Source organism: Protomyctophum bolini, assembly GCF_963924005.1.
Source record: "Protomyctophum bolini genome assembly, chromosome: 24".
Lineage (NCBI taxonomy): Eukaryota > Metazoa > Chordata > Actinopteri > Myctophiformes > Myctophidae > Protomyctophum > Protomyctophum bolini.
The window spans coordinates 23,957,419-23,970,624 of NC_137885.1; positions in this window are offsets into that span (position 1 = coordinate 23,957,419).

Below are 13,206 nucleotides of genomic sequence, written 5' to 3' on the forward strand. Positions count from 1 at the left end.
AGGAAAAGTTAAACATCTGAACATTAATCCAGACTGAGCAGTGTAGTCGCGATCCCCCACAGAACCTCTTGGGATTCTTATTATATAATTATGGTTCACTAGATGCCTGTCATGACTCATGATGATTCTTATTATATAATTATGGTTCACTAGATGATTATTATATAATTATGGTTCACTAGATGATTATTATATAATTATGGTTCACTAGATGATTATTATATAATTATGGTTCACTAGATGATTATTATATAATTATGGTTCACTAGATGCCTGTCATGACTCATGATGATTCTTATTACATAATTATGGTTCACTAGATGATTATTATATAATTATGGTTCACTAGATGATTATTATATAATTATGGTTCACTAGATGATTATTATATAATTATGGTTCACTAGATGATTATTATATAATTATGGTTCACTAGATGATTATTATATAATTATGGTTCACTAGATGCCTGTCATGACTCATGATGACGATGCCAGCCAACCAAGTATACGCATCACCATGACGATGCCAGGCGTGTATATCCACATATATATATGATGTCAGTGCTGGATATCGCTGTTGTCTCCATACTGTATATGGAGCTCCACGTGAAATAACGCAGGCTTTCACCTAGTGCTCCATATATGGAGACAAGCTATACTATACACTATGCCCAGGTCTCGTGACATTGCACGCGCCGGTAGGCGTGACAGCCTACCGTGACGTGAGCCTTGCATGCCCTAATAGTATTGTTGTATTGTATGCATATTTATCCACTGATTGCGAACGCAGTGATTGTGAACGCAGTGAGCACTTACTATGAGACCTAGCAGATCATGTCTGTCTGTCTGTGTGTGTGTGTGTCATCTGTCTGTCTGTCTGTCTGTCCCGCTATACGTCCAAATATGGAGTGTACGTCCAAATATGGAGTGTGTTGCATCAATCACAAACAAACCACTCAGCTCCATATATGGGCACAAAAGGGGCCAGGTCCCAACAGCGGGACAGACACACAGACAGACAGACATGATCTGCAGCTGCGTTCGCTTCCCGCGTTTGCGCGTCTTACTGGTTTATATAGGCCTGTATTTTATAGATGGTTTTACTAGGTTGGAGTCATTGCACTGTATTGAATCAATTTCCATGAATCAGCCGTTTGCATTCTTCTATTTTATACGTAATGTCATTTTGAGCATTATAGTTAATAAAGATCGCTCTTATAATTAGTACATTGTTGTCTGTGGTGCTTCCAGGGACTGACATTTACTACCACAACGCTAGAACCCACATTTATTACAATATTTTCAGACAGTTATCCACTTAAAGCCTCAAACCTGTACTTGGCATGTCATCTATTCCCTCTATACCAAACCTCTTTGCAAAAAATAGCGATCTACAAGCTTGTAGATCGCTTGTAGATTGTAGATTTTTGGCTAAAGTTCCCCTCAGAATAGGGATAATCGACGTTCAAGTGGTTAATCAGACCAGTGTGTGCCCAGTGGAAACCTCGTATGAATCTGATCTCAGGTCAGAATGGGTTAAGATCCACAAGACACCCTTCAATCTGCTTCAAATTGGTCGTCCGTGTAAACGGTAAATTATATCACACAAATACCAACAGTCCAATACCTGGACAACCACTGCAGTGGTCCATAGACCACCTTTTGAAAACATCTGCTTAAATGGGTGCGAGATGGATGGATGGATGGTGTGATAGGTGTGTGTACTGTATAAAGAAGTGATGCCAGTATTGTATTGTATTGTCTGTATTGTATTATATTTTTTATTATTATTATTATTTATAGTGAAGCCATATGAATGAACCGATACAGACACCCAGCTGTTTAGAGCTCAGTTAACTTCGACAATAAGTAAATATATATAAATATTTTTGTACAAATCGCGACAACTACTCAACGCAGCGTCCGATTGCGGTTTAACTGTGCATGCATATTCCCACTAGGCTGAGGAAGAAATGCCACTTGTCCCAGATATTATTATTATTATAGGAGATCCCCCCCCAGAGCAGTGTTGTCCATGGTGAGCAAGTTGACCTGGTGATCAGCTACAAATACAGTAATACTTGGACACTGCATTTGATAGCAAGCTGAAATTCGATGTAAACTGTGATTTGCTGTTTAAGAAAGGCCAACAACGCCTCTTTTGTTTGAGGAGGCTCGCCAAATTTCAGGTTGACAAATCTCTAATGAAACTGTTCTACAGTGCATTTATTGAGTCAATTATCTCCTTCTCCATCATTTGCTGGTACGGAAACCTGAACATAAAGGGAAAAAAACACCCAACAGATTGTGAGAACGGCCTCAAAAATAGCTGGAGTAAATGTTAGTAGCCTGGATCATGTCTTATCTCTCAAACGCCAGGGGGGTTAAGGGGGTAAATCCTCTTAAACCCCAGGCAGGGGGGTAAAGGGGGTAAATCTGCAACATCGGAGTTGGAACCAGAGACCAATTGGGTCTCCATTGACCCACTGAGCGCTGTTCAGAGGTGGACAGCCGCTGCCCCCGACGGTACAAATATTTGTGTACCGTCCATGTTTTTTTTTTTTTTTACTGTGTTTTATGTGATTCATGGGTCTGCCTGTTATGCTTTGCTCTACACCAAATGGCCCTTCGGGGACAAACAAATAAATTAACCTGAACATAATCCAAAAAAAAATGACGTTTTTTTATTTTTTTAAGTCCGAATTTGTGACTTTTGTTCCGGTAAGGGGGTTCGTACTTTGTCTCCACCATCAGTTGTCTTCAGAGGAGGCTGCTCTGTTGGAGGATTCCAGACGAGATGGCAGGTGTAAGTAAGGGCCGCGTGGACACCAGACAGCGAAGTCCGATCATCACACGCGCAGAAGGGGACCTTCCGGCGTGCCTGAGGGAGTGTTTTAGGGTCAGCCTAACTAGCCCATCTCCCAAAGGCAGGGTCACCCCTAGACACCTGATCACATCTGAACCTCTCCCACCCTGTACCGCTGTCGTTCCAGGATACCAGCCATTATTTTCCTATAAAAGAAAAAAAATAAATACAAAAAGGATTAAAAAAACAAGTAAACTTCTTTCTTCTTTTTTTTGCTTTTTCTGTTTTTATATGCGTCTATGGAGTTAACGTTACTCTTAGTCTAATAGAACACTGCAGGTGTTTTAAGCATTATGTTGCACTTTAGCTATTGAAAAATAGCAGATCTACAACCTCGTAGCGTGGCACTCTGTGCCATGCTACGAGGTTGTAGATCTGCTATTTTTGAAAAATCCTAAAAATGTGGCGCAAATCTTTGAATATATATTCTTTCAGAGCCAAAGTTTTTAACTCAAATCTTTGCTTCTGGGGAGTGGGGAGGTCCCTGGAACAACATGTTTTCAGATGGGGGTCCACGACCAAATGCAGATAATTCTAGGGGTCCTTGACATGAAATAGTTTGAGAACCACTGGTTTTTCAGAAAAGGGTCATGATTTAGAAGGCATTTGTAGAATCGTCCTCAGGTTAATCAATATATTTAACATATCTTCTTACTGTAGAGTTCGACTGTATCAGCGACATGCTTTAGGGTTATTTATGCCTGGCTACTACCCTGAAAATAGCCGATCTACAAAGCTTGTAGATCTGCTATTTTCATGTGCGCAACACTGGCACCCGACTAAGTATAATCATTCTTTAGAGAAAGCCAAGACAATTCAAAGAAATAGCCTAAACATACACACCCACAACACCAGAGGGAGTGCAACAAACCATGTACAACCCAGATTCGGCACAAACAAGGGACTAAATTAATTTCGTTCCTATGCCAAAATGGGGAACGCCCTACCAACAGTCATTAAGACATGCAAATCACTTTACTCCTTCAAAACTGCTCTCAAAGGGCACCTATACGGACGGCTGCAATTCGAAACTGGCCCCCGTAAAATCTGAATTCCCACCCCCCAACTGTATATGTTTCTTTTCCCTTTTAAGGGAGCAAGTGCGTGCGTGCGTGCGCTTGGCTCACCTGTTGTTGAACCGTTTGAAGGCCTTTCTTTCCTCCTCGTCCGGTGGACCTCGTTTCCTATCTGGGCTCAGGTTAGGCGTCTCGGCCGTAGGCCTTGTCCTCACAGAGGGCCTCCATGCCTAGCACGCTCGGGGGATGGCCGGGAGCCCTCGTGACAGGAGGGTCCGGCTTCCCCTGATCGAGCGCGCCAAGGGCTCAATCGGTCCCCTAAGAGAGACGCCCCCGACGTAGCCGGGGGCGTCCGCCCAGAGGGGACGACAGCGTGCTCAGTCACCCCCGCTCCACTTCTTTTCCCCTGACGGGGACTCTCTGGTGGAGCAGGCATGGGGTTGTGAGGGTCCATACGGCCGAAGTTACAGTTCACCCCCGTGCGGTACTGACGACGGGCGAGGGCCGGAGCCCAGACGCCCGCCGGCCAAGCACAGCCCAGGCGGGCCGGAGCCCTAGATTGGTGGTATATTCCCCTCCCAACGGAGGAGCCTTTCTCGAATCGGGTTACGAGCGTAAGGCGCCCCTGCAGAGCCCAAAGGGTTGCAGTGAACGTTAGGTCCCCGCACTGCCCTCTAAGAGGGTGCGCCACAAACGTTGCCTGCGATCCGAAGATCCTAGCAAACATGCGGACTTCATGCGGGTTGACACCGTGCTCTTCCCCCCGACCGAAACGAGGCGAACTGCCGATCGAACAAGGCGGACGCCCCCGCACCGACCCCCACGCAAGCCCATGGGTCCCCCACCCGCCATGGCGGGCAGGCGGATCCATGGACGGCATGCCGGATCAAGCAACGAGAGCGCCCCTCGCATCCATCGACAACCCTTACGGGCAAAGTTCGGAAATACCACCAAGAGGAAGCAGAAAGCCCCGCTCCGCACCCAAAAGAGCACGGGTTGGGGAACTGCTTAAGGGGCCTTGAGCCCACGCGGGCAGGGCAAAGAGAGAATGCAGCACAGGCGGGCGAGGGCCGAAGCCTAAACAACCGACAGCCACATCCAACCAGGTAGGGCCGGAGCCCTGTAAGACCATACTGCTTCCTAAAAGGATGGCAGTCACGATCACCGAGACAACTGATCAAGCCCGCACTATAACTTCAATCAAACTTCAAATTCAATTCAATTCAATAAAACTTACTTTTCAGTTTTTTTGGATTCCAGTCCAACACCTTTCTCTTAGGCCTGGCCTGGTGATAGGTGGGTATACAGGGAAGTGCTGGGGATGGAGGGGGTGGTGACGTGTGTGGCTGTGAGGCGCCAGTAGTGAGAGGCTGCGGGATCGGGTGGTTCTTAGAGGGTTCAGAGGGGCCTGTTTGGTCACGGTTGTTTCCGTATAGAGGCCTACTCATCATTACCCGGGATCTTAGGGTACCGATCCTGCGCTTCACACCGGCGCCTCCTGTGGGGGAAAGGGAAATGGAGTTTAAATCATGGAATGATGCTGTGGTGTGCTGGGGAGTGGTGGGTGTGGTGGGAAGGACTAGTGAGGTGGGTTGGAGTGGACTTGGGGCTGTGGACTCCTCACAGGTGGAGCACCCTCTGGGTTGGAAACGGGGGGAGGTTCCAGTGGTGGTATGGGTGGACTTGGGTGTCGAGGAGGCAGAAGGAAGGGGATAGGGTGAGATGCCCGCCACCTCCACCTCCCGAACACCGCTAGGGGGTCCGGGTGAAGAGGAGGCAGGCAGTGTTGAGTCCTCCGGGACAGGGGGGAGGGGGGTTGTGGGGGGCAACCGGGAGCTGGTCCTCTGGGGTTTTACTCTCTGTGGCTGGGGGGGCGCCAGAGCAAAGGCCTCTGGACGTCTCCCCAGCGACAGAGAGCAAATGGGTCTGGGTGGTGGGCACTAGGGAGGACGGGTCGCTGGTCTGTGGGGGTTATGAGGAGGGGTGGGATGGTAGGCCGCCTGGTTATAGGGAAGGTGAGAAGGGGTGGGATGGAAGGCGTTGGGAGTAAGGCTGGTGGGGAAGTGTTTCTGCCCAGAGGAGGGGGGAACACTTGGGCTGGGGTCCTAGGGTGTGGGAGCAGGCCAGGCCGAGCACTAGCAGAGCTATAGGGAGGTCTCGAGTGAGGTGGAGGGGGGGCGGTGTGTGATGCTGTGTATGTGTTCGCTCGTGTATGTATGTTGTAGCGGTTTGTATGTGTGAAATGTGTATTGAGTTGTGTCTGTGTATGTTGTCTGTGTTGTGTATTGTGTTGGCTGTGTGTGTTGTGTGGTTGGCTGTGTGTGTTGTGTGGTTGGCTGTGTGTGTTGTGTGGTTGGCTGTGTGTGTTGTGTGGTTGGCTGTGTGTGTTGTGTGCGTGTCTGTATCTGTAGTATGTTGCTAACCCGGGTTAGGGTTGCAATTTGTGTATATGTATTTATATATATATATATATATATATATATATATGTATGTGTATATATATATATATATATATATATATATATATATATATTATTTTTATTATTATTATTATTACTTTTTGTTCTTACTGTAAAGCACTTTGAACTGCACTCGCTGCCTGGAAAATGTGCTATAAAAATAAAGATTGATTGATTGATTGACACGTATACAGAGACAGACATGTACACAGAGAGACAGACACGTACACATGGACATGTGTGTACTTGTCTGTCTCTCTCGGGATTCCTGGATCGCTGCCCTCCACAAATTCCTATCCAACATCAGGTTCTTGAGCTCTGCAGTGTTGTCAGCCAAGCTGTCGCGCCGCAGCATGTCTACATAGGTGGTATGTAGAGCTTTGCATAGGGTGAATTTACTTGCCTCAAGTTCTGGGTGCCTGACGCAGTGCCCTGCCAGCCTCATCCTTCTCTCTCTGACTTTGTCCGTGACGCGTGGTAGGTCCCCATAGAGGTCCACATTTCTGATGCGATCCGTCCATGTGACACCTAGTGCCATTCGTAGCATTCTAGTGTAGACTCCATCCAGGGCTTTTTCCTGTTGTACTGTGAGGGTCCATGTCTCGGCCCCATACAGCAGTACTGACTCCACAGTAGCTATGAACAGCCGCCGCTTAAGGTCTTCTCCCATGTCTGATTTCCACACTCTCCTCATCCCGTGCAAGGCTTTCCAGGCAAGTGCTCTCCGAACCTTCAGATCCTGTTCAGTTGAGGCAGTCCAGGCCCCGAGGTACTTGAAGTCCTCGACTTGCTCGAGCACCGTCCCGTCTGCAGTGGCAATGGTTTTGTCCTCTGTGTTGACTGTCATTACCTTTGTTTTCTTGGCATTGAGCTTGAGGCCGATCTTCCTGCACTCCTTTTCTACTGCCAGTAGTAGCTCCATTCCTTTCTCGACTGCATCCGAGATTAGGGCGATGTCGTCTGCTGCACTGATAACTTTGGGGTGGGACCGTCTAGTTTGAATGGACAGATAAGAGTTGCTAGCGGCTCCATATATGCAGATATAGGTGATGATCCAGTCTTCTCAATATATGGCTATCCAGGGTTTGTTGAGGACAGTGTCGTGATCTTCATATTATGGAGACGGCCATATATGGAGCGTGTCACGAGGCATGATACAACTATACATGATTGATCTGGAAGCTTTTTGAAGAGTATTACTTCTTCTTGCTGCGAGAGTGAGGTCTAGCCAACACCAACTCGGGATTCCTGGATCGCTGCCCTCCACAAATTCCTATCCAACATCAGGTTCTTGAGCTCTGCAGTGTTGTCAGCCAAGCTGTCGCGCCGCAGCACGTCTTACAATTACAATTTAGGCATTTAGCAGACGCTCTTGATCCAGAGCCACTTACAATTAAGCAAAAAACAAAAGCATGTCATACATCACATACATAAAAAAGTAGTCATCATGAATCGTGTATAAACTAAGAACGTAACAGTGGAGTATCTATGCCAACAATACATACTATACTATATTATACTATACTATACAACTATACATGATTGATCTGGAAGCTTTTTGAAGAGTATTACTTCTTCTTGCTGCGAGAGTGAGGTCTAGCCAACACCAACTCGGGATTCCTGGATCGCTGCCCTCCACAAATTCCTATCCAACATCAGGTTCTTGAGCTCTGCAGTGTTGTCAGCCAAGCTGTCGCGCCGCAGCACGTCTTACAATTACAATTTACAATTTAGGCATTTAGCAGACGCTCTTGAACCAGAGCGACTTACAATTAAGCAAAAAACAAAAGCATGTCATACATCACATATATAAAAAAGTAGTCATCATGAATCGTGTATAAACTAAGAACGTAACAGTGGAGTATCTATGTCAACTATACATACTATACAACTATACATGATTGATCTGGAAGCTTTTTGAAGAGTATTACTTCTTCTTGCTGCGAGAGTGAGGTCTAGCCAACACCAACTCGGGATTCCTGGATCGCTGCCCTCCACAAATTCCTATCCAACATCAGGTTCTTGAGCTCTGCAGTGTTGTCAGCCAAGCTGTCGCGCCGCAGCACGTCTACATAGGTGGTACGCTTCTTTCCCCTCCTGGCTTTGCTCCCATAGGGTGAATTTACTTGCCTCAAGTTCTGGGTGCCTGACGCAGTGCCCTGCCAGCCTCATCCTTCTCTCTCTGACTTTGTCCGTGACGCGTGGTAGGTCCCCATAGAGGTCCACATTTCTGATGCGATCCGTCCATGTGACACCTAGTGCCATTCGTAGCATTCTAGTGTAGACTCCATCCAGGGCTTTTTCCTGTTGTACTGTGAGGGTCCATGTCTCGGCCCCATACAGCAGTACTGACTCCACAGTAGCTATGAACAGCCGCCGCTTAAGGTCTTCTCCCATGTCTGATTTCCACACTCTCCTCATCCCGTGCAAGGCTTTCCAGGCAAGTGCTCTCCGAACCTTCAGATCCTGTTCAGTTGAGGCAGTCCAGGCCCCGAGGTACTTGAAGTCCTCGACTTGCTCGAGCACCGTCCCGTCTGCAGTGGCAATGGTTTTGTCCTCTGTGTTGACTGTCATTACCTTTGTTTTCTTGGCATTGAGCTTGAGGCCGATCTTCCTGCACTCCTTTTCTACTGCCAGTAGTAGCTCCATTCCTTTCTCGACTGCATCCGAGATTAGGGCGATGTCGTCTGCATAGTCGAGGTCAGTGACCATGATGGGGTGTACTCGCCTTGACTTCCTCGGGACCAGAGTGAACCCCCAGAGTGGGGTTTGGACCTTGGCTCGAGTCTGGCTGTAGCTTGACTATCATCTGGACCATATTTTCTGGAACTCCGTAGGCACGTAGAATACTCATGAGTTTCCCCCGGTGGATGGTATCGAAAGCCTTTTGGAAGCCAGTTCCGCCAGTTCAGCCAGCTCCGCCAGTCAGCCAGTGTAGAAAGTCAGGCTGCCAAGCCAGCGCACATCAGCCCTTGCAGTCAACCATTGCAGCCATACCAGCCTTGCTCAGTCAGCTCAGCCAGGCCTCTCTCGAGGCCTGGCTCTCTGCCTGCCTGGCCCGGTCTGACCCGCCCTGCCTTGCAGCAACAGAACAAGCCGGAGTGGCAAGCCAGCCAGCTCAGAATAAGAGCTCAGCAAGCTAGCGCAGCTGGCCAGTCTGGGCTTGTTGCTGAGCTAGCATTCTGAGCTGGCTGGCTTGTCAGCCCGGCTGGTTCTATTGCTGCAAGGCAGGGTGGGGCAGACCGGGCCAGGCAGACAGAGAGCCAGGCCTCGAGTGAGGCCTGGCTGAGCTGACTGAGCAAGACTGGTATGGCTGCAATGGCTGACTGCAAGGGCTGATATGCTCTGGCTTGGCAGCCTGACTTTCTACACTGGCTGACTGGCGGAGCTGGCTGGCTGTGTTGGCTGACTGGGCGGGCTTGCTGGCTAGCTGGCTTGCTGGGCGCCCTGAGGGAAGCTTTGTGATGGATCTCTAGGGGCATTGATTGGCTTGTGTTGAGCCTTTTAGTGAGGTCACCTGACTTTGGTACTGGAACGATGTTCATTGTGCGCCATATCTCCGGCTTCTCTCCAGACATGTGTGCTTTGTTGATGAAATCTAGCACCACCTCGTCTATAGGCACGTATTTCAGAACCTCTGGTGTCAATCCATCCTCCCCACAGCTCTTGCCCCACTTGATCGTAGCCTTGGCCTTCTGGTACTCATCCATGGTGAATGGTCCATCTGGAACGGGAAGGTCATGGAAGACAGGGGCCATCAGAACATCCTCATCCTCAGTTGCAGGTGGGTTACCTAGGAGTGTTTTGAAGTGCTGGTACCATGCTTCAACCCGTTCCTCTGCATTTTCTCCCCGGATCTTGGTAGTCTGAGAGGAGTTTCAGCCAGAGATGTCATTGATGAGCTTCCAGCCCATGCCATGCTTCTGGTTAACATGAGCATCCTCGATCTCCTTGATCTTCTGGTTTAGCTCCTGTTGTTCCAGTGTTTCATAGACTTGGTAGAGCTCCTCCTTCCTCCGCCTGTATTCCTCCTTCAGACCCTCTAGTTTTCGATCAGCGACAAAGTCCCTGTGTGCTGCTCTCAGCTCCTCCCTGGCTTTGATGATTCTGGGGTCAAGACATCTGTCTTTCCTCCTTGCTTTGGGGGCTTGCTGGAGACATGTCTCAGCTGCTGCATTGTTTGCTTCAACAAAACGTTGGTAGCGCGCTGATATGTTCTCCTCCTCCTGCAGTACTTGGAACCTGTTCTTGATTTCTACTGCGTAGCGTTCCTGTAGCAGAAGGTCCTTTGCCAGTTGACTCCATTCATATTTCACCTTCCTCCTTCCCTCCTTCCTTGGGGCCCACAGGCTCAGTCTAACTGTTGCTGTTACGACCCTGTGGTCTGTGTAGAGTGAGCTCCATTTTCTACGAGTGAGGATGTAGTCAATCTGATGTGCCGTGTTGTGTGGTGACATCCATGTCCACAACTTCCCCCTCTTCATTTGGAACATTGTGTTGGTGGCCAGAAGTTGGTGCTCTTCCATAATCTCTAACAAGCGTTTTCCATTGTCATTTGTCTGTTCGTTGTAGGTGAACAGCGCATCTCCTGGTCTGAGAAAGTCCCCTAGGATGGCCAGGAAGTTGTGTAGCTTGACTCTTTCAATTGCATGCTTGAGCTTGTGGTAGAACTGTTCCTTACTTTCCATGCTGGCATCTTCAGTCGGGGAGTAAGCTTTCTGATATGCGTTGAACACCGATCAGTACCTTCTGTGCCTCCCTTCCTATGAGGATTCCAACACCACCATTTCGCTGCCTGGGCTGCATTCCGCCATGCTGACCCTGTGTATAGGGCATACCCCATTCCAATTGTCTGGAGGTTAATCTCGTTTGTTATGTCGTCCTTGTGCACCTGCCTGTGCTCTTGTAGGCCGCATATGTCAACGTGCTGCTCCCAAAGGTTCAGTGCTAGCTCCTCAGTCTTCAGCCCACGTTCTCCTTCCTGCTTACTGCTCGTGGGTGCTGCAAGAGTCCGGATATTGAATGTGGAGAGTCTGAGGGGCCGCTTGCATCTTAGTATAGCATCAGGTGCCCTGCACCCGTTAGCTACGCCCCGCCCAGGTGGGTTTAGGGGCGCTGCATCATCCGGTCTGTCTGGCAGACGCGCTTTGGTACCTGGCACTGTTATGTTCCTGGGGACTCCCGCCCCTGGAAGTATAGGATTTGTGTTTCGGGTGTAATGATCCATAGTTTCCTTTCATGGCTGTTTACATTCGAGGGTCGCCGGTCCTCTCGAACGGAACAGTTTAACGTCATGCCCAGGACATATTACAGAAGAGTATTACAGTCAAGCATAATACAGTAAGACGCCCTGAGGGCTAGAAGCGACCTCGCCCCGGCAGACTGCTGGGCGAGCACTGGCGCTTTGGCATGGGTGGGTCAGATGAACATCTGGAATTAATTCTGTACTGGCCATATATGGAGCACGTCTTGAGTGTACAGGGTTTGATGAGGTCTGGCCATATATGGAGCACGTCTTGAGTGTATAGGGTTTGATGAAGTCTGGCCATATATGGAGCACGTCTTGTGTACAGGGTTTGATGAGGTCTGGTCATATATGGAGCACATCTTGAGTGTACAGGGTTTGAAAGTCTAGGTCAGTGACCATGATGGGGTGTACTCACCTTGACTTCCTCGGGAACCCCAGAGCCTCCTCTCTGCCATTGATTGCAAGTCTCAGTGCATGATCCATCACTACAACGAACAGGAAGGGGGCAAGAGTGTCACCCTGTAGGACGCCTGCTAGAATCTCAAATGTTTTGGTGTCAGTCACAGGTTTGGACCTTGGCTCGAGTCTGGCTGTAGCTTGACTATCATCTGGACCAACTTTTCTGGAACTCCGTAGGCACGTAGAATACTCATGAGTTTCCCCTGGTGGATGGTATCGAAAGCCTTTTGGAAGTCAATGAAGTTGATCACCGCTGAAATTTTCAAGCCTGTTGAAATCAGCTGCACTGATAACTTTGGGGTGGGACCGTCTAGTTTGAATGGACAGATAAGAGTTGCTAGCGGCTCCATATATGCAGATATAGGTGATGATCCAGTCTTCTCAATATATGGCTATCCAGGGTTTGTTGAGGACAGTGTCGTGATCTTCATATTATGGAGACGGCCATATATGGAGCGTGTCACGAGGCATGATGGAGCCAGCTTAGGTGGATTCCTCTCAATCATCTCCCTAGGGAGGTCCTCGGACATCCCGCTGGAAAGAGACCCCTGGGAAGCCCAACGATGAGATGTCAGAATTATATCTCCAAAATCTTCCGAAAACGCCTCGGGATCCCCCAGAATTAAGTTACTAATGTTGCTTTGGAGAGGGAGGTCTGGAGCTCTCTGGTGGAGCAGTTTTCCCCCACGACCCGACTACGGAGAAGCTGTTGAAGATGGATGGACGGACCTTTGTGGTGGTACGTGTCAGTCTGATACCTCGGTAGTTGTCTGCTTTTGAGAGGTCTCCAGCTTTAGGCACTGGGATGATGTTAGGTCTAGAATAGTTCTTCAAGTCACTTAATATATAGCTTCACACTAAAGGGGGTTAATCAAACACAAACAGTTGGTTGGCCAACCTGGCGGGAAGGAAACAACAAGATACGGAAAACATTTCGCCAACCAATTAAAAACAGATTCAACACACATACCACATACTGTACCACACACACACACACACCCTTAGGCCCATCACAATTACTACATAATAAGTATTTGTGATAATCGCAATACTTTTGGGATGATAGTCATAATAGTCATACTCGTTCCCATGTTGAAACGTAGTGGAAGTAGCAGATCTAGGAGCTCAAACCCGTTTTGATCTCGTAGATCTGATA